Below are 22,775 nucleotides of genomic sequence, written 5' to 3' on the forward strand. Positions count from 1 at the left end.
GTCCGAGTGGCGCTGGCTACCACCCCCAAGCACAGGAAACAAAAATACTTTAACATAAATACCCCAGAAAGTGGAGGGGAAAATGGCCCCGCCGGTAGCGTAGTGGTTATCGCACCAGACCGGTATTCTGGAGGTCATTGGTTCGGATCCAACCTGGCGGGCATTTTCTCTCCACTGTCTTTCTTTCCAACTTCTTTATCTGTTTCAATGACTTACCACATCCTCCCCTTTGCTTTCCGAGGTTTTCTTGACCGCCAACACTTATTTCTGCGTTATATGTATATATATATATATATATATATATATATATATATATATATATATATATATATATATATATATATATATATATATACTGTCGCTAGATGAAGATAATGAACAATGGCTAATATCCCTTCAAAGGAAGACAGATGTGTGTGGCGCGGTGCCGGGCTCGAGGCATATTATGGTCGACATGATGTAAATACACCTTTCACATCCTACCATTGTTCCTGTTAGCTTTGCCCTGCCACCCTGTAACATCTTTGGTGGAAGGTATGGTGTTCATCCCCCTTAGGGGCCCCAACTTCGCCCCTTTTGGCTGCTGAAGCGGATTCCGTTTTAGCTTTGTACGGCTGCTGACGCCTTTGCTCATGTCGGCGGAGTGGAGTTGGGGAGAAGGGACGCGCGCTTAGGGGCTGCGCGTACATATCAAGCATTAGCGGCCCTGCATGTCTCTGGGGCAGCCGCAGTAACGGCATTTTGGGGAGCGCGGATTCCGCTCAAGACGCTTCGAAAGTACGCGACCAATTATGGCAATAAAGCTCCAGTGTTGCTGAGTGGCCTGCCTCGGGCCAGCGGGTTACGCTTTCAGGGCGTAACCCTTCAAGCACCGCGACTTCTAATGGCCACGCGAAGCATGAGAAACTTGCTTCTCTGATGTTTACACATTTCCGTGTTTCCGCCATGTTTGGGAGAGGAGACGAACGCCGAAAATTTGATGAGGAAGGTTTGGCTCCGGGGAGAAAGCGGAGAGCTGAGAGGAGTCCTGAGCCGTCCAGGTGGGACTCCAGGGCCTCATGGACTCCGTCCCACTCTCTGGTGCTGCATGGCGGCCACAGAAAGTCTTCGGGGGGCCGAGCCCGTCCCCTGAAGGCGGGCAACAGTTGCGTCCTCCCTGCCACAAACTGGGGCCCTCCAGGACCAGATGCGACTGGGTCTGGACAGCCGCCCGGCAGTGCTGGCACAACGGGTCTTCGACGAGCTCCAGGCGGTGTTTTCGCTCGGCCGTCCACACGCACCCCACGCGGAGGCGCAGAACAGCCTTGCATTGCTGTGGGGCATCCATGTGGCCCGCACGGGTTAAGGGGCCTCCCCAGCGGCCAACCTCGGGTCAGTGTGCCGGGCCCGTACATACCGTTGTATCAGCAGGCGGGCGCCATCCGCAGCTGCCTGGGCTGCCGTGGGCGTCAGCGGCCAGCTCGTCTGCCCTCCAGCCCAATGTGGCCTGGCACACACTGCAGCCGCATGCGAGCTCCCCGTTCAGCTAGCCGTGCCACCTTGTCCCGCACGGCACACACCAGGAGGGAGTGAGGTTCGCCCTCCCAGATCCGCAGTAGGACAACTAGGGTGTCGCACAGCAGGGCGCAGCGCTCAGGGTGTGGCTCCAGCTCCAGTAGTAGGTCCAGGCCAAGGCTTACGCCACCTTTTCGGCCGTGGCGGATGATGCGGCGTAGTGCAGCCGGGCTTGCCTGATGGCCTCCCCCAGCAATGCCGCCGCGTGGCCGAACCCTGCCGCTGCCGCACGGAGCCATCCGTGTATACCAGGGTATGGCCCTCCAGGTCGCCCCACATGGTGCCCCGGGCCAGCTGCAGCTGCCCGCAGTGCGACGTACGCCACTAGCTGCGCAGGCCCGGGATGTCCATGTGCACCTCGGCCTGCAGGGCAGGGGGGCGGCTGGAGAGGGAAGGGGGGGGGGGGGGCTGCTTTCACGGTGGCCACCACCTCTTTGTACAGGGAAAACCTGCGCCCCATGCGCGAGTGGTGGTGTGTACGTAGCCGATGCAGCAGGGGGCTGCCTTCCTCAGCCCGCCGCAGCCGGTCAATGTGGCCCAGGGTGTAATGACCGGGTTGCGGACCCGGCGTGCCCAAGCATGGACCTCGGCGCTAATTAGCGCGTTCGTCGGTATCGGCTCTCGCCTCGTGTCAATATGCAGTGAATACAGCGGTTCGCCAACCCTGTGTGAACCGCGCCCCTTTACCTCTGAGTGACTTCAGCGGAAACGAGCAGGCGTGCCCGGGCACGGGACTTCCTGAGCCCTCCCCGCTCGGGTAATTCTGATGAAACAGCAGGGACGACTTAGGAGGTGCGGGCCGTTAAATCGGTCATCGCCGAGCAGCGGGAATCAAGCATCCAGGCGCCCCTCGTACTGGGAAAGAAGGTCTTCCCGTACCAGCGGCGCTATGGCATTCTCTCCCTCGTGGTAGCGCCACCTCTCCCTCTTGGTCGCGTGGGCAAGAAACCAGAACGGCTTCACGCCATGGTGGTGCCAACGTGCGTGAAATTGTGGGTCTGTGATTGGACCAGACATTTGGGAGTTGAACTCCCCTGGAGAACTCTAGGGACTTTTGATTGAACAAAAAGGCGGTGTTGCGAGCCGCCGTACGTTGCTCTTGGGGTTGCTTCTGGCGCAGTTTCTGTTGCTGTTTGAGCACAGCATTGAAACTTTTACTCATCATGTAAATACGTGTATAAAGTTTTTCTCCTTCATCAGCAACCATCGGTCTCTTGATCAACGTCTCCGGTCACCAGTCCCGCTACCAAGATGGATTCCCGAACCCCGGAATCACAACTGGTGAACGCGGTGGGATTAGACCACCCAAGTCACAACAACTGGTGGCATGGGTGGGATCTGACCACGCAAAACCCAAGTCCACTGGTCCGTCATCATTTGAAGCGTCCATGCCCCCGCCTCAGCCAGCGTCTTTCCACAGTGGGAGTCTCAAGGCAGGCCCAGGAAGGTGCGGACGCCCCTGCTGTAGTCGCCCTCCAGTTGCCGCCAGCTGGGCTTTCGCAGGGTGACCAGTGGTAGCCCGTACATCAGCAGCCCCACACAGCCACGGCATTGTAGAGCCACAGGGCCGTTTCCTGCTAGCAGCCGCGGTCCCGGGCGGCCATCTTTCGCACTGCCGTAGTGGCCATCTGTGCCCTGGCTCGGAGCTACCTGGTGGCCTGCCGGAAGTTGACGCAGTGTGCCTGAAGTTGACGCAGTATGAGCCCCAGGTAGTGCAAACTGGTCTTCCAGGTGAGCTCCTCGCCATCGATGTGCAGGCACCTGACCCTGAGATGGGACTGGGCATCCGAGTGCACCAGCATTGCCTCCGTTTTGCTGGTTGAGAGCTGTAGGCCAACATTGGCCAGCTTGGCCCGCACCGCGTCCAGGGCCGCCTGCAGCTGCAGCACGACGCTTCGGCAGCTCCCCTTGGGGCCCAGCAACCAGCATCCAGGGCCCCAGCACCCACATAGACATGTACACCCTGTGTGCCCCTCCTATAAACAGGCTGTCTGGCAGTGACGCCATGACCAGGTTGAAGAGGAAGGGGCTGACTACGGAGCCCTGCGGGGTGCCCACGTCCATTGGCCGGGGCGCCTACAGGGCGCTGCCCACCTGCACCCGCGCCGTACGGCCCGTCAATAACGCCTCGCCCCGGCTGAACTGAACTGTGGCCGTTTTTTTGGTTGTGTGTGTGTGTGGGGGGGGGGGGCTTTTTTCCTTAGTGTTTTAGCCTTTGGCTTGTATATACTGTACATATATGTCCTTGTTAGTCCTGTATGTGTATCCTCCCCTTCTCGCTATCCTCCCTTTTCTGTAAAACTGTGTTCCCCATCCCCCCCACCTGCAGGCGTTCCGGTGTCCACCCTTAGGGGGGATAAACTACTCCTGCTGGTGGTCTTTCCTTTCCTTGTTAACGATAAATTCATCATTCATTTGGTTCCACCATTGCTTGAGTCGAGAGGTTGGCCTGACCGATCGAATCTGCTGCGCGGCATACAATGGGCGCGAGAAATTAAACTCCGGCACTGGATAGGCAGCGGCAGACTTAGCTTGGGCTTGAGACGTGCAGCGAGACTCCCTGCTTAGTGCACGTAAACTTTTGCCGTCTAGGGCGTAACTAATGGTCGATCGCTAAGGTTGGAAACCTAGGGCGCAATCTAGTTAGTGGATCACCAAAGCAGCAAGGTTTTCTCATCCCTTTTGTAAATGCATTTGTGCACCTAATTGTAAATACAGTTTTTGTTTCCATCATCTCTTCGTCCCGTCATCGTCTTCTCATCTCTTCGGATTCTTCACCAATACCGCCGAATTCTTCAAGCGAAGAGTAGTTTCTTCGCCAACACAACAAACCCACATCCTCAAGCACTGTATGCAATTAAATGATGCGACACTCCAAGGTTTTTTGGGTAATCATGGCCTAAAGATGTGCCACCACCGTCCCTGTCCTTCCTAAATATCATGTAGGTAGGTAGGTACGTTAAAAAGTAAAAGCTCGTTAATTCGGATTTCTAAGGACCGGAAAAAATGTCCGAATTAACCGAATGTCCGTATTATCGAATGGTCGAAATAAACACAATAAATGCAAGTTTTTTTTCTACATACCTTTATTTTACAAAGTAATCGCGTATGCTTGTCTGCTTTCGAGCAGAAATTCGCGCGGACACAATTTTTCTGAGCCCTTCAAGGTGCTCAGCAACGGGAACAAAGCCACAAAATGGCACCGATGGCACCGCCAAACCTACACGCGAAGAAAAGACGTTCAACCAGTCTCAAGTCAAGCCAAGTCGATAATTGATGTCCATGGCGATGCTGCGTTTGAGCTTCATTTTTGTTCCGAATTGTTCTTTTTTTGTTTTTGAGCCTCGCCAGCGGCCTGAAAGTCGCCAAATTATCCGATTTGCGGTCAAATCTGTCCGAAATAACGCGCGCCCTGTCTCATAGAGTGATGCGTATATTTACAGGGACCAGATGACGTGTCCGAATTAACCAATTTTCCGAATTAACGAGAGTCGAATTAACGCGCTTTTACTGTATTTAGAAAAATTGTGTGAGGCATTTAAATGTGTTGATTTTACACGCATCCACTTGGCTGATCGGAATGTACTATCACGTAAACATCATCTAGATTTATCGCGTAAGCATAATCTAGATTTTTCAAAGGGTCCGGCCAGTTCTAGTAGATTATGTTTTCCTTTTTCATTGTTCTCATGTAGGACGACCCGAGTGTGTTGTTCATACTTGTGTGCTTTAATATATTGCCTTTCGGGGTGTTACACTCGCAGGGTTCTTTTGTTTTATTTTGTCGGTAACCCTTGAACGTCGCGCCACGTTGCCTGCGCTAAGATGCAGTCACCGAAACGCCTATGAACGATGGGATTACATGTTTTCGTAATACACGAAATCATAAGAACACGCAAGTTCAATCTCAGGAAAATTTGGTAGGAAAAAAACTGACAGTATTAAGCGAGAAAAAATTAAATTTGCAAGCAGTTCAAATAAATTACTACCGTTTACGCTTTTCGAAGGCTTTTCATCTAGTTAGGCAAGCCCGAATTTGAGAGTTTTATGGGAATATTTAAACCTAATCACAAGCTACTTGCAGCACAAAAAATGTTATACTAATAATAATGAGACATGATTTGAACGATTGTAAGGTTTAACGCGCCGACGCAACGCAGGCGATGAGGCACGCCTTAGGGAAGGGCTACGGATTAATTTTGCCCACCTGGGTATTTTTAACGTGCGCTGCAATCTCGTACACACAGGCGTTTTTGCTTTTCCCCTCCACCAGAAAAACGACCGTCGCGAATAATGAGACATCATACGCTAAACAAACAAATTGAGATGCACGTCAAGGTCGCATCCTTGGGTTCTTGCTCCTAACCTTTTATTGAAGTAGTCTGTATTTCCCATGCAGCGCAATTTATAAGTTACGGAAAGATACCAGTTTATTTTTGATGCACGCAAATGCGGTAAATTTAGTACCTTAACGTTTAAAAAAACTGGAGGCTTGAAAGTTCTACATTTATTACCCTAACAAAAACAAAAGTGGTCCTTTCCAGAGAGAAAAACACAAGAACAAACGTCCATGACAGATAAATAATTATTCGCACTCCTATTAAATGTGTCCCTATCTTCAGGAGCCTGGGAGTCATTTTCGAAGAAAATTTGTCCTGGGATAGCCCTGTTAACTGAGTTGCGCGCGAAATTTATTCCACTACAGGTATTCATACAAAGCTTCGTTCCCTTTTGCCTTCGGGCATTGGGTTGCAGATACTAATTCCTTCTTCTTGTCAGATCTGGAGTAATGGTACCTATTTCGATAATGTACCACTACTTCAAATTTCAGCAACTATTCTTGCTCGGGGAAAAGGACATACGTGCGATTTTCAATTCGACATATGATGCCCCCACACACCCAGTTTTGAAGCAGCTTATCATTGTGGCAGTGCAATGTATCTGTTTATTACATTTCATGAGAAAATAGAAAAAATATTAATAACTACCAAGAACCCTAACATATAATTAAAAAAACAATTACAATAGCCGATGGACTAAAGAATGGCAAGTCACTCGAGCACGTACTGCATTCGGTCTTCATACGTTGCAATATACGCTACCAGCCGTAAAATGATACTAAACCCAGACAAATGCAAATTAACGCGGTTTTCTCGCCTAAACAAAGCACCTTTAGTTGATAACCTCAGTGGGACCGAGTTGGAAGCCGTCTCATCTTATCGCTATTTAAGAGTAATTATAACTTCGGCTCTCTCGTGGAAAGCACACCAGTAATGCCAAACGCACGTTAGGCTACCTCCGGCCAAATTTCCGCAAAGCCCCGGTTTCGTTAACGCTGTTACTCTACTGTGAGGGTGGTGCCAATGGGCACAGAAAGAGGGATATTTTAACAGATCTGATGTTGAATAAATAATGATTGCATGAATATATGAAAGCATCTTGAGCGTAGAAGAAAATTTCAGGGCAATTCAACTCAAAATAATAATGCATTAAGAATGGTTTAGTTGCTTCTTGACTTGGTGGGTTACAGCAAATTATGGAAACAACCAGCAAATATAGATTTAACGCGTAACATGTTTTTCAAAACATGCAACGTTATCTCATTATCTCTGCATTGAGCCATTTGTTTGCTTTATGGGGGTGATTACTATCGTCACTTTTGGGGATAGGCACGACGGCACATGGCGCTAGTACAGAGTACTTGAAATAAAGCTCAGCTAAGGTTGACAGGCGTCACAAATCTACACGTATATTTCTCACTTACTCTTTGTGGTTCGCTTTCATGCAACGGTATATACATTCTGTACATTCGTATGGATGTGAAACCTGCAAAGCAAAGTGAACATGAATAATTTAGCGGACGGTAAAGTTCTATAAAAACCTTTTCTAACGTACCTTGCGTGAAATATCCCCTTACTCAACAATATCAATTTGCGGAAACACAAGTTTACAAGCGCGTGAGATAACACGACAGTGCTGCTTTGTACTCTGATGACCCCTTTCTCGTAGCCAATCAAGAAATTTAGTTGATCTTCAAAGTGCTCCCGGTGGACCCTACAACAAGGTCATTCATTGTTGTTATTAATTTTTGTGGAATACTGTAGGCCAAACGTACAAGGCCTAGGGGCACGAAAAAAACCATAGAATTAACACGTGCGCAACAAAAGCTTAAAGGGACACTGAAGTGAATTTTTCAAGCTCTCGGTTTGGCTTGCACTGCGTAGACTGGCTCAAATTAACACACTTTTCATCGTTTATCTGGTAGATAAGTCGGTAATTATTTTATGAAGCGCGAAAGAAGAAGAACTACCATGCGCGGTCTGCGGCGGCCGCACCAACTAAAAGCTGTGACGACGGGAGGAGATGCACCGTGATTGGACGATGTCCGAGATTAGCATTCCAACATGTTTCCGTTTCGGTTCTGTAAAACAACATGCTTGACATCCGACGTTATCGTTGGATATCTCAATAATCGTCATACCGCGCTTCTGCCATGATGTCGGCTGTAAAATGCCTAAGATGAGCCTCCCGGGACTGCTTGGAATCGTAGCAATCATTAGCCGAGGCATACGCAGTGGATGAACACCCTCCGCGTCACCGCAGACGCTCAAATGCCATGCGCTTTTCCCCCATATTTGGAGCTTGCCTCAATCATGCCTGTATCGTAAAAAGCGTGTTCGCACCAAGCCAAGGGTCTGCTGATTATGGCTTGCGCCCACTGCCCGCAAGCAGTGGGTGCTTATGGCCACAGCACGCCAACGAGAACTCGTTAGCGCGTCAGTGTCAGTCAGCGCGAGTTCTGCGAACTCATTCGTGGAGCAGTGAAAATTACGGCCCAAAAATGGTGAATTCAGTATAGAAAACATCGACCTAAAACGAAAAAAATCTACTTACAAAAAAGAGAATGTATCCTCGGGGATTAGAACTTGCAACTTGCAAAATAACATGCTTAGCGCTCCAAACCACTCGGCCACGGACCAGTGCTGCCGGGGTTGGAAATATGAGGTATAAAATGTGTAACTAGTTTACACTTTAGTTTTAGCATTTCAAGCAGCTTAGGTGACTATTTGTTGTATAGGGGTCGTGAAGTAAGCGTCCCCCAAATTTCCACAGTATCCCATGTCTAGCAATTGCATTTCTTAGACGGAAAAGCGTTCGCAGATGCGTAGTCGTGCTGCTGACCGCTGTGCTTGTTCACCCAGCGCAAAAAAAGTGCTTCCTGCTCCCTAGTTTTACGCTGTACGGTAAAAGTTTCAGTTGGTTTCCTTAGTACCTACATTGACTTCGCTGACTCTTCTCCCGCCTTCAAGTGGCCTTCGATTTTCCTATTAGCGTGCCAGTCAGCGCGAGAGAGAGAGAAAGAAAAGCAAACGGAAAGGTTGAGAGGTTATCCACGCTTAGAGCCCGTATTGCTACTCGACACTGTGGAAGGGATGTGCAGGGGATGAAAGAGAAAGCAAGCAAAAAAGAGGGGAAAGGAGAAGGGCCGCGCACACACTTCAGTCCCTTTGCGAGCACTATAGTCTTTCGGCTAAGCCTGTTTCCTTCATAAAACGCAAAAGGGCTTTTGTTGCCTTCTGCGAAGTCGATTCTAGGGGTCGGTGTCCTAGAATAGTCTCTAGTGTGAATGGTTGATTGTCCAATCGGTTAAGCTCGGCGGCCAAAACACGTCTTTCTGATGAATACTGCGGGCAACGACAAATCACATGTTCAATTGACTCTTCAACCTCGCAGGCGTCGCACTGGGCACTACTGGCCATCCCGATGAGGAAGAAGTAGGCTTTTGTGAAAGCCACTCCCAACCACAGTCTACAAAGTAAAGTAGACTGTGATCGTGACAGCCCACACGGAAGACGGCGTTGGAGTAGAGGGGCTTGGTTATGAAGGCGCAATTGCACAAAGTCCGGTGTATTCCATCCTCCGCGCAGGTCCTCCGCGCGAACTGACGAAGCAGCCTAGCGGCATCAGTCCTTGCAAGCGGAAGCAAGATGGTCCTTTCACTGTCATGGCCTGTCCGGGCAGCTGCATCAGCCGAAACATTTCCGGTGATTCCACAGTGACTTGGCAACCACTGAAATACAATATTATGGCCCTTTATGACAGCCTGGTGAAATAATTCTCGAATTTCTGTCACCAGTTGGTGCAAAGGACCGTAGCGTAGGGCTGCTCGGAAGCTTTGCAGGGCGCCTTTGCAAGCGGTAAAAATGAACCATTTTTGGGGAGAAGCTTCCATGATGAATTGAAGAGCTTCACGGATGGCTGCAAGTTCAGTAGCCGTCGAACTCGTCAAATGGGCGACACGAAATCGAATTTTGGTTGATTCTGATGGTATAACGAAGCGTCGCATGTGCGCTTGTGCAGCGCTTTCGCGGAGCGACCTGGACTTGTAGCTTGATACAGTGTACAAACTAACAAAGTAAAGAAAATCACATTCTTCCACTCACAAACGTGTCGTGGCTTAGTTTCAACTGAGCGAACGAATTGCGACGACCCGTCGGCGGCCGGCGAACTAAACGCTGAGCCGACTCACTCTGTCGGAAGGTCGGCGAGCCGCGCAGCAGCACAATCAAGCCAAGTCATTTCTTTCTGACGGCGCACTAAAACGCCACAGAAAAATGGGCGAGGATTCAAGGAGGAGGACAGCATTTTCGAATTGATTTTTCTACAAAATAAATTCGCGTAAATTCACTCAGAGTGGTCGATACATGGCCTATGGACTCCAGACTACAATTTGGGCAGTGAGTTCCAGTTTCATTTAGTGAACAATCAAAGTGAAACTCACGGTTCAAACCGAATTGCGGTCTGGGCGCAAATTGGATGTCACTCGGGGCGCAACTTGGAAGTAATTTCGAGTCCCCGTACTCCACCCGCCGCGGTGGCTCAGTGGATAAGGCGTTGCGCTGCTGAGCACGAGGTCGCGGGTTCGATTCCCGGCCGCGGCCGCCGCTTTTCTGAGCGAAAAGCAAAAACGCCCGTGTGTACGAGATTTCGGCGCACGATAAAGATCCCCAGGTGGTCAAAATTAATCCGGAGCCTTCCACTACGGCGCGCCTCATCGCCTGCGTTGCGTCGGCGCGTTAAACCCCACAATCAATCAATCAATCCCCGTACTCCGCACCCTGGCCATCATCCATGGAGTGGAGATGCTGCCAATTTTTGTGCTTTCTTTTCCTCTCTCATGAGCCGGCGTTGCACTGCCACTCTTTTTCGCTTTCTATCGTAAAAACAAACCCAACGAGCGTTCCTAACTAAAAGAACGAGGGGGCTGCCGTTTATTTACGTATATTTTGCCCCAAATATACCTGCAGTTATCTTCGCGCTAAGCAGCGGTGAGATGCATGACAAGCGCCAGCAGTTCACCAGTTTCGAACGCTTGTTTTTATCACCCGGCTACGCCGGTCTGCGTTATCTGTGTGTCAAGTGAAGCACGTGTTCCCTTCTTTATTTTTATGCCTCACGTGTTATCTCTTTCGATAGGGAGAGCATTTAGGACGAACGTCACCAGCCGAGAATAGTCTTCTTTGGTCTACAGTGTTCTGGATGTAATTCGACGGTTCGAGAAACTATCGCGCCCAAAGATAAATGCCCGCAGAGCAGACGCCGCGGTATTCGAATTCCGACACTATCCTGCGCACGTCCCTTTGTTGACTGCTGCTTTGCCGCCTCTGTATTCCTTGAGTTGTTTGGGGAGCACAAGTTCGCTCCAATAAACTTGTTTTTTTTTTCTACAAGACAACTGCGTCATCTATGGCTCCGTGACAATATACACTCCTTGGCTATCAAAGCCTCTCGGTTATTCGCCGCGACGATATATCCGCTACGACGGAATGCCGTGGGGCTCTACCGGGGTCAAGCGCGCGAGCTACGACGACAAAGCGGGCCCCTAAAGAGCCCTTGATATATGGCGAATAATGACCAAACCGCTCAGTTGAAATTACAGGGTCAAACGACCAGCATGCTGAAACTGAACCGCTCAACCGCTGAACCGCTCAACCGCTCAACATCGACCTAATCCCCAGTCTTTTAACCCCACTCCGCAGATTACAAGTAAAACAATACAGGCATCGCACTCAGGGCTCTGCAATGCAAAAAATAGCTCTTGCGTTAAAAGTGAATACAAATACTTTGATGGGCCCAAAGCGATCGTTGTGTTTAATAAAATAAACTCGCTAGCCGATTTGAGAGGCGAAGTCAACAACTTCACATCTGCCTGGCAGTGTTTCTGCATGTGCCACAGGAAAGGTATTGGTATAGGGATGGCTATAGGCGGGAAGAAAGAATTCTTTTGAGTTGCTAAATTATTACGAGAAGCAAGGTGAGACAATCACCGCTAAGTGACAACATTTATTTGAGAAAAGCGAAACTGCCTTCAATGCCTCCATACATTTTTTTTCGGGGCGAACAAACCAAAGTAGATAACTCGAAACGTCGTTTATGACTCTGCTTCGGCCAATTGAGGGTTTGGATTAAAAGCGCAGACGCCTCCAACGAGAGCGAATGGTGCACAATATTGGAGAGGGCAGCATCCCTTCCAAGTCCAGCACTGAAATAGAAAAAAGTTTAATTGTTGAAAAACTCTTTTGAGAAACTCAGGTGCATGTGCCCCAAAAATACAACTTATCATTTTATAAAATGAAGGCGTTTGCTAAGTGATTTACTCTAAAAACATGATTTAGAGGTTATCTTAAAGAATATTAAATTTTGGCTAAGTTCAGAACGTTTACAAATAATTGTCTTATGACGAAAAACCCTCAAAAGAACTCCTTTTACCTTTCAAAGCGTTCTTGAGTGCTGGCGTTTCGTTGATGTGTTTATTAAATGACCCAGCCGTTCTCATTTGCAAGAAAATTTCCGCCTGGTTTTAATGCAAGGGGCTTGACTGGATGCATGATATTACAGAACACGGCTTGGTGTTGCTTTTATTGAAGGTACTCAGAAACAAGTTGTAAGGTGTTTAGCTCAAAACCGGCAACATTTTCTAAGGGAGGCTGTATCTCTCGTTCATAGATAACTGCCAAATACTATGGACATAACACATGTGTAGTTATTCAATACGCATCCTAATTACTTCATTGGGGCGTTGTACACGATTAGAATTCCCCAAGGCTGTGAATACAAGTATTCCCGCAGTGAGCAAGTGGCAATTTAAACGTCATAAACTCGTGTTTTATAACAACTACCAGGAAAGCAATTGTACTGCTTTCGCGTTCTCAAATGACTACGCACCCATAGGGGGTGTTCGGTTACAAGAGTCACCGATAAAGCAGCCATAGTTTTAGGTCAAACAACATGGGCTCACGCGTGCAGTGTAGAAGTAATCTCAACAGATGACGCAACTAATGGAGGATCTAAGAAACGGACGTGGGAAATTTAAAGTGAACTCAACAAACCTCCGCTCTACCTTCAAGCAGGAAGGAAGAGAAGGGAGAAGGGAGTGGCATAAAAGGAAAAAGGGGAAGAAATAAGAGCTAAAACATTTAGTGCCCTTACACTCTGTGAAGAAGGATGACCAGCAAAGCTGCGCTGCCGAGCCTGGACGTGAGCTTTGACTGGATCATATAGTTCAAGGGGTGCACAAAGCAAAACACGTTTGTTTGTAATTTGCGATTTAGCATAGTTCCTGGTTAATTTACTGAATGAACTTTTGAAGAACTAGAGTTTTGTTCCGGTGGACAAACATGGGGCTGTTCGTTTCGATCGCGTAGAATCCCGTATGTATTGACAGCGGACGAGAATTCCACAATATTTACAACTTCACTGTGAGCCATGTAATTTTGAAAACTATATGAAACCCGGCGTTGTGCTAGAGTCGTCTTAGCGGCGAAATGTCATGTAATTTTTTTCGCTATACTTTCAATAAAACAAGCGTTAGAGCCACTTTCTGTAATGGTATTCCCTCCGAAGATTGACTGTGCAACATTCGATGTGCGCAAGCCATCTTACAAAGATCAAGCTTACAACGATCCCCTTAAAAATCTGCTTCACCCCCTAACGCAAATGAATTGCTGGGAAGACATTTTAGGCCGCAGCCCCTTGTCTCCCGTCTCTGGGCTCAGCCGCGTCAGCATCGTCGTGACCGAACGAACGATGGGAAGACCGACGAGTTAAAGAAAGCAAAGGAGGAGAGTGTCGCGAAATCGGGAGGGGAGGGTGGTTCGCCGCGGCGGCGCGAGCCAGCGCTCTCCGAAAGTGTGCGGTGGGGGAAGGGAAGGGGCAGTATGCTGTGCCCGCACGAGGCGCTCGACGCTTGGTGAAAACGTGAGGGGGCGTGTGCGTGACAATGATGTGCGTTCGCTTAATGCTATGTTCAGACTACGGACTAAGAGCCCTATCGTGCGCTATGGACGTAAAAAACGGCGTTTCACGCAGTTCGGTTGGCTGAGACGTCAAATGGCGTCAAATGGCGCGCCGCCGCCGCAGAGGCCCACCGTCGAGAGAATCCACGAGTGAGTGCTGCGCCAGCGCACTGCAGACATCAGGAGGGAGTGCTGGACTGCGAGTAACGCAACCGGTAGTGCGCCTCTACAGCGGCTGTTGTGAAACGCGCACATGCGCACTCAGCCAGTTCCTACTGAGCAATGAGCGACGCAGCTGGCGGAACTGCGTCGACTGCGTCGTCGGCCGCTGCTGCTAAACGAGCTGCCCGAGCAGCTGCCAAATATCGCATTAGGGAGTATCGTAATCGCCAGCCAATTCTTTAAAGTAAATATAAGCCGTCTTGTATTAAAATATAAAGGCCCTAGGACCTTGTTTTTTTTTTTTGTTTTTTTTCCATGCGCCAGGGGTGTGGCGCGCAGTTTTACGATCCCGGGGATTTGAGTGGGCTCCGCAACATGGCGCTACGCTCGCTAGCGATTCTTGTCTACATCGCTCTGTTACCGGAGACGATCTGCTGGATTCTAGCCATAGACAGCTTTGCTGTAAACATTGTTCTTTACGTTGTGTTATCCCCCTTCAGCCGGTGTTATCACAGCGGCCTGCAGCGCTTTGATAACATCGGCGAAAGGGGACCTTTTAAATCAAAGCTGTCTATGGCTAGGATCCAGCAGATCATCACCGGTAACAGAGCGATCTAGAAAAGAATCGCTAGCGAGCGTAGCAGCATCTTGTGCAACACATTGGTCAAGGGCGCCGACACTACGGTGCGCGAACACTGACAATCGAACCGTAGAATTAGCAGTGTCGTCGACTACGAGACGCCGAAGAACTCTTGTGTTGCGAACTTCACGGCTGCACAACTCGGGAAAAAATTTCCCATAATCATGCAATGCCCCTAGTACGAAACCGGTCAGTTTTCATGATTGCGCTTTGTACGCCCAGTGAGCGGTTAATCGTTTTATTTACTTATTATTTTTTTAGCTCAACAAACACAACCTCAGTCTCGAGCCGCGGAATCTGCGGCGCTTTTCAGCGCGAAACTCTCCTAGCGGTTCGTGACGCCCGCACGCCCCCCTAGAAAGGGGCACTGCCGCTGCCAATTTTTGTGGGCGGCGACCACAGCCTCCTTCAATGCTTGGTCAAATTGGAACAGGGGTTGCTCGCGCCCGGCAAGAACATGAAGCAGCCAAAGCTCCCTGCCTTTTTTGCATCTGAATAACGTTTTGCTTCAGTGAATGCACTGTACTTTGATTTCTCGCAGCTGTGGCGTATAATAAGCACAACTGGTTTAGCTTTTCTCGAGTGGTCGCTTATATCAAAATACTGCTTATAAGGAAAGTTTTCGCCGTCCGGCTGACTTCGCTATAACGAGGGATTACTGTGTGGCAGACAAGAAATCCTCGGAAAGGAAAGGGGAGGATGTGGTAGGTCCATGAAACAGATAAAGAATTTGGAAAAAAAGAAAGTGGAGAAAAAATGCCCGCCGGGTGGGATCCGAACCCACGAACTCCAGAACACAGGTCTGGTGCGATGACCACTACGCTACCGACGGGGCTATTTTCCCCTCCACTTTCTGGGGTATTTTATGTTGAGGTATTTTTGTTTCCTGCGCTTGGGGGTGGTAGCCAGCGACTCTAGGACTACATGGTGTAGGACTACTCGAGTGTCTACGACATGTCGAGAATGGTCGACCAGCGTTGAACCCTCTTAAGCTTCCTATGGCACCAAGACATCAGCTAACCGTTTTTTCTACGTACCCATTTGGTTCCACAGGGGAGAGACTCCTGAATGGCAGTCTCCTCTTCTGAGTGTATTGTCATTGGAGCAAGCAGAAGAAGAGCCAGAACCATGTGCAGCTTGAAATACTGTTCTCGAATCACCAACATGGCGTGAAATTAAGATTTGCCCCCAGAACAAACTGTTTCACATTGGTTGCCTGCAATGCAGGCATCTTAAAACATTTCGGTAAAACGTATACGTTTTTGCTAGTAATTGCTGTTTTAGTACATCACATGCTAATTTGATCTATTTTATTGTGGATAAATATATGGGGAATGCTGTAAAAGCTTTGCATCGCTCCGTTAACAAAGCGGGCGGCACCCCTCCCGATCGGAGGGCAGGAGTGAATCCAGAAGATGTCAGTAGTAATGAAAGGGCTGTTGCTCTTTCCTGCCCGTTCCGAATCGCTAACCTTCCCTCGAGAATCCCAGCTTGGGCAGTGCCTACCGCTGGTCCTCAAACAGCAAACAAGCTGCATATATAGGTTTCCCTAGTGTGGTTAAATAGGTGACATGTTTTGTGGCCTGGTTGAGGTGACCTTGTGGCCATTCTATCACGATCCATGCAATAACTCATAAGTGAGGCCTAAACAACTTTATGATAATCGATGCTCCCATAAACAAGAAGCTGTGTAATGTGGACGTTAAAGTTTCGAAAATTCGCAGACAAAAGCTTTTGCTTTTTTTCTGATACGAAGTATTGTTTGCTACATGATAACTCGGTCATCCGACAGGGGCAAAAATATTCCGGTAAGTGCCAAAACAAGCGTGTGATACCCACATTTTCATTAGCTTTCGAGCAGATGAGTGTGTGATTTGAATGAGCAGATGATTCGACAAGAATTCTTCCCTGACTCAACAAGTCTCCGTGTCACAAAATATTAACAGAAGAATTCTTGAATAGAAACCGATTCGAAGTTCAATAAAATGTTGCAATTGATCTTAAGTTGCCATTTTCAAACTGGCTGAACATGTACTAGTTCTATCGCAGGTTTTGACCCAAAAATGCAGTGTTCTCGCCGTACGAAAAGCCTTAGTTTAAATTCGACTACCCATTCGGGATTTCTGCTTGATGACGTTGTAAGCTTCATATTCTAGGTTTGTCGTTACGACAAATGAACCTTTCCGGAGTAGTGGTTCTCGGATCTTTCATAAGTGGCAGGGGGCCTTTCATATAAAATCTGCCGTGAAGTGATTCATGAACAATATTTCGACAAAATTATGGCTACAAATAATGGTTTCTGTACGGCTACAATTTCGCTTTATTTCAGAATTTAAAAGCGCGAACAACAATGGCTTGATTTCAGCATATATTTATATAAACATTCTCCAAAATTGTCTTGAGTTTAAATCGAAATATAAAACACCGTCAGTTTAGAAGCTCGTGCTTGTGTTGGCAGTGGTCTTGTTCACATATCCTGTCCAGTCTGATGAATTTCTTCTTCTCTTATTATTTTTTTGAACATGTCAAAGATATGGCCTGTAGGAATTTTTTCTTTCACAACAAAGAAGTGTAACCACAAGCGCGGATTCGTGGAGATATTATATGCACTCGTCCTTGTTATGCCCCATAGCCCTTCCGTGAAACTTCGTCCACGGTTTACCTTAAACGACTATTTTTGTGTTGTTCTCTCCTGAGAACAAAAGATATCTACGGCAGTTTGTTGGTTATCTCGTGTTCCTCACTTACGCTTCTGGGTTGCTCTGTCGCTCGCTCCATTAAGGAGTGACGCAAATGGATAGGGATTCGGTGAAATTTTTTGCGGGCGTACACCAGCTATTGCTCACGCTTAACGAAGCGCAGTGATTCGCATTAGTAGTTTCTTCCTAAATTCCTTATCCGCCGCAATTTATGGAGTTGTGAAATTCCCTGTCACACCTCCATAAACTCTGACAGGGAATGTCACAGTGTTCGGATAGTGCGCACCGAGGTGTACTGGAACATCAGTGAACTTATGCTCATGCATAAAATAGCACGTTAAGCGGCGGTAAACCAAGCTGTTATTACAAGCAACAAACCGAGCCGCTACACATGCTTCGTATAGCAAGTCTGTTTCACCGTTTCCTTATTATGAAACCGACATCCAGTTTGACTCACCAGTCCGGAAAATGTCCAATGTATCAACTTTGCGTTAAAATTGAAGCTTCCAATCCTACTTCCCCTATAGACACTATACGTAATAGCAGCGGAGTACGCAGGATTTTGCTTTGTTGGGGGGACACGTAAAAATTCAGAAAATAATGAACAAATATTACCAAATAACAAAGATAACAAGTAACAAATTATTAAATAATAACGAAAAACAACAAATACAAACCCGGAAACAAACGAAAGTGGTGCGGCTTTATCCAGCCTTGAAAATTCCCATCCCCCCCCCCCCCCCCCGACCCAAAATTTCGTGAAGGGCCGCAGCCCCCTGGTCCCCTGCTGCGTACGCCAATGCTAAATGACACTTGTACCCTGATATATCTTTAGAAACGGTACGTCCAACAAGTACGTCCAACCGGACATGAAGGCTACCGGGAGCATGAGAGTGCACAGTATAAGTAATATTTCGGGGCAACTTGTCGTTTTAATGATAAAGAGAGAACGTTAACCAAAATTGACCCTCCAGAACGTATGCCTTAAAATTAGGGCTGAAGGAGCTACAGCAACAAGCAGGTAAGTTGCAGAGGAGCGCTATGCGGGTAAAACGTTTTCAACTGGTGTAGATTTGCGTACCAAAGAGAAGCGTCCCATGTTGAAGACCGGAATCTGCAATAAGGAAAACGAGAATACCAAAAGAGATTTGCTTTAAAGTTCCCCAGAAAATATGTTTCCCTAATTGGTATAGTGCTCTTAATAGTTTTAAAATGCAAACCGCCGTTATTATTCGATGCACTATTCATGAGAGGTTTTCGTCACAGCAGAATCCTAGATTGAACTTACAAGGTTAGGCATGCATGTGGATAATATCTTATTACAGGGCATTTAGAAAATGTAAACGGATTCGCAAAACTATTAGTGTCAGCTCAAAACTACGCCACATCTAAAAAAAATACCAGGAATGGTCGCAATTAAAAGTTATTCAGGACTTTGTCGCCACAAAACCTACTGAAATTTTTAAATGATAGGTAACGAAATTGGTTATGTTCAGCTCTGTAGAATTCCCTGCAAGTATTCTTCACGAGAGGTTTGTTTTCGCCTTGTCCAAACGATGTCTGATTGGATGATCCCCAATGCCTTACTTCCAGACTTCCACGTGCCCCAAAACTGAATAATGTTGTCACAAAAAAATCAACCTGCAATGTCATGTATTTTGGCTACAAACCATGAGTTTTGAGGCGCAACTTTTCCATAATGGTGTTTTAAAGCATTAATTTTAAAAAAATGCTCCTCTGTGTGAGAAAATTGTTATCGGTACAAAGTTTTCCATGCTCCGCGTTGGGTAAGTTCGTAACATTCGAGGATCTACGACTCAGAGTGACGCAATTTTACCTTGTCATATCGTTTTAACTGCGTACTGATTGGGTAGAAATTTCTGTTTCAGTTTAATTCATGCTGAATTTATTTATCCAATTTTTTTAGCGCAGTACGTAACGGTTAATATTCATTTCAAAGTGTAGTTTCAGTTCGCTCCAAGTTCATGATTATGCATTGCACAAAAGAACTGGTGCAGTAAAAATCGCTCTTTCATTTCGTGGGGTGAACCCGTGCACACAAATAGCCGTGGAAGAGAGGGATGAAGCGAATAGCAAACATCACGGGCACTCTTCAATGCCCTTTCTGCAAGGCCTCCGGAACTATAGAACACTTTCTTTTAAATTGCCGCAGCTTTTTCTCGATGCGACGCACCCACCATCAATACACGTTTAATCGGCTGAATCTCCCTTTATCTCTAACCGTTATACTTTCCCTGGGTGCTTCCGTCCTAGGATATTGCCACAGAGAAGTTGTGATCGCCTTTCACTCCTTTGATGTGGCGACAGGCCGGATGCCCTACTAGACAGCTATGTCTCCATTCGCAATTTTTTTTCTTCCTTACAATCCCGGTCTATCCAAAGATTTCTTTCTCTTCTCTCAATATTTTTCTCGTACTTCACTTTTTTCTCTCTCTAAAATAAACCGGGTCACAGCCTAGTCATTACACGCAGCTTCTTGGCCAATCCCCCCCGTGGGTACGCGCCGTGACTTAAGGATCCAACCAACGAACCAACCAACCAACTTCACATAAAAATGTAGCATCGCCAAGCTTACCAAAGTCCTGTTGCTGCCGGCGTGTGTTGAATTGGGTACCTGCAAGCTATTGGTGCTGAGTCCTCTGTTCGACGTCGCTTTTAAAGAGACGACGCCGTTCCCTGGCCCAAGGAATGCTCGTTGCTATGTGCGGACCTTTTTAGTTTTCATTTTTTTCGCCTCATTAGCAGAGCGCTAATTGCGCCTGAAACTCTTTTTTTTAATTCAAGTATCTTGTTGTTGTCATCTATCTTTTAAAGAGTAAAACTGTAAAATAACTGCAGAAAGCCAGGGACAAATTGAGCGCGCGGTTCTAGTGGCATTGAACAAACTCGCGTATCTTTGCAACTTAATTTTGAAGCTGGAATCCACTTTCTGTCATATTAAAAAAAAAAAAGCTCTGAAAAAAATTACTCTCCTTGGTTGATGACAAAGCTCTGATTAGAGAAATGGCACTGCACATGAGGTATGATAAACGATCGTAAATATAGAAACCGCAGAACGTGCGTGTACAGGAACATTCCGAAGCCCTGTCTGAGAACCGGTTGTTGCGTATGAGCATTCCAGTATAGCAAACTGGGACGCAATTCGGCAAACGCCAAAAAGGAGAGAAGCAAATTTTGTTTTTGTTTTTTTTTTTTTTGCATTCGCATAAGTTAGAGTGAACACGGCGCAAATTTCCCAATATCACCCAAATCTTGGGGCCAATTTAGAGCGACAGCTCTAAATGAGAATTTAAAGAACCATAATATAATCAGTACTACAACTAACCCCACAAATAGGTGTTAGTTTTAGAATCGCTGAAAACACTCAACAAAACCAAGTGCATAATTCTTAAAACATTTCACGCAAGCTATCGAGGAGACGGTCTAAGGTGCTTTTATGGTTTTTCACGATTTTTTGGAGCGCGGGACCATGAGAACCCGATCAGGGAAGAAGAATAAAAATCATTCGTGCTTCTTTATTGAAAGTGACAGAAGCAATCGCCCCAATAAACCTATTAAATGGCTGCTTCAAAACATAAAGCACATAAACTTCTCTGGTTAGAAAAGGTGTTATAAATATTTATTCAAAATTGTTGTGTATTTGCATGGATTGCTATAAATATGGAATCCAAATTAAATATACTGGGTTTTTGGCATTTTATAGGAGTTGTTATCCTCATTTCACAAATTTTACATCTTCACCTAGGAGATTGTATATCTTCAAGGTCGAATTTAGCGCAGCACTTTGGTTTTTAGGACGTTCAAATACGGTGCTTCCGAAAGATACAAATACACACTGGAGGAGCAAATTGCCTGCAGATAAATTCTTTAAAATCCTGTGTTCGGGCCAACCATAACAAATTCAAAGTCTTGCCGCTACAGCTGGTAAAATTCAATTTCTCGTTTTGGTGTTCTCGTTTTTATTTTTGACGCCAGATTTTCGTATCCATCAGTGATGCTTGCGGCTACAATAAACTAGCGAAAAATAATTATACCAAATAGTTAAAATTGCTTCATCATGGGTGCTCTCTTAGACGTAGGATAATGTGCAGTATCAGAAGTGTAGACTGCAGTTTACGCAAGAACATTTGGTGCATTCCCGACCCAAATCGCATAAAAATGTAGATGAAGGAGTAAAGGATAATCCAAAAGAGTTGACACCTACATAATAATAAAAGAGCACATATATGTTTGAGCTAATAAAAGGTAAGCCATGGGTTAATTATTCTAGATTGATGCCAAACAGTTTCGTAGCGCATAACCTAGGAAGAGTAAAGCTGTGTAATGTTCCTGTGGTTGTTACAACGTAATCCTTAAGCTGCACAGGTTCCTAATACCGTCATAAGCAGCGGTATTGCGGTCTTTCTATGTCGGGTAAATGCTATGATACTATTTTATGATCCCGGGCGGGGTGGTTGGCGAGTAGCTAAAGCGGCAGTGGTCATTGAAGGGGAGGAGGCCTTGCTCGTTATCGGTGCTTAGCTCCGGTTTTTAGTTCATGGCCCAGAACCCGGGGCCTGGGCAATTCCTACCATCTCCTACCAACCAGATATTCTACGGATGATCACTTTCGTTTAGTGGGCTGATGCGACCGACAGATGTTCCATAAATAGACAGTGACTATGTATTTGGTCGGTGGCTAATGGCGCGATGCGCAGTGGAAGCGCAGTGATGGTATGACTGGTCAAAATCTCGCGAATGTGTTGGATGGCCATGGGGATGGTTGCCAGTAGGTAGACACCAACCGGTGTACATTCCGCAGGGGTGGCTGGCTTTCTCGTGAATGCAAAAAGAAAAAAACTCCCGTGTGTCGGGATTTTGGCGCACAGGGGGAAACTCACGTGGTCGAAAGAGCCTGCCCCTTTTAACTACCGCGCGGATTATAAGCCTTGGCGTAGCTTCGCCAGGGGTAGTGTCCGAGTCACATGCCGCAAAGAACATTCGCTGCCTGTGTCTTTGCCACCACCTAGAATCTGTGACATTTTCTTTACACCGGTAGGGATGGGGTTCGATAGCCTCGAAATAAATTACAACGTTCTACCTTGCCCCGTATTATAAAAAATAGAGTTGAAATATAGAGTTGAAATCGTGGCACGAATTTTTTTTCCCGAGTGGGTGCTCAAAACTGGGAAATATTGAAGTCTCCTTTTTAAATGTGATGCAATTAACAAAAATCAAGTAAAAAGGACGTCATCAAATTTCAGTTTCTTTTTTTTTTTTGGAGACCTTAGATAAAATGTATTGGTTCTGCGTAGTTGAGTATCGCGTAAAAGTAAAGTTAAGGTTGTGCAGTAGAAAAAAAATAGTCTGCACTTTTGTTGGTGCAGGGTTTGTGGCCGGTCGGAATACCTTTGCAGAAACTAT

At 46.8% G+C, this 22,775-nt stretch overlaps 1 long non-coding RNA gene across 1 annotated transcript in view; it reads right to left on the reverse strand.

Annotated features, from left to right (window-relative positions):
* The window catches only part of LOC144167538 (uncharacterized), a 58,413-nt gene extending 38,356 nt beyond the window's left edge, over positions 1 to 20,057 (reverse strand). The window contains exons 1-2 of the long non-coding RNA XR_013322028.1: positions 19,948 to 20,057; positions 18,433 to 18,465 (exon numbers count right to left, since the gene is read on the reverse strand). This is a non-coding gene — a long non-coding RNA (uncharacterized LOC144167538). The remainder of the gene's footprint in view (positions 1 to 18,432; positions 18,466 to 19,947) is intronic.
* Between the last annotated feature and the right edge of the window lie 2,718 nt (positions 20,058 to 22,775).

This window comes from Haemaphysalis longicornis, unplaced genomic scaffold (assembly GCF_048455015.1).
Source record: "Haemaphysalis longicornis isolate Haplotype H1 unplaced genomic scaffold, Haemaphysalis longicornis Haplotype H1 scaffold_2, whole genome shotgun sequence".
NCBI lineage: Eukaryota > Metazoa > Arthropoda > Arachnida > Ixodida > Ixodidae > Haemaphysalis > Haemaphysalis longicornis.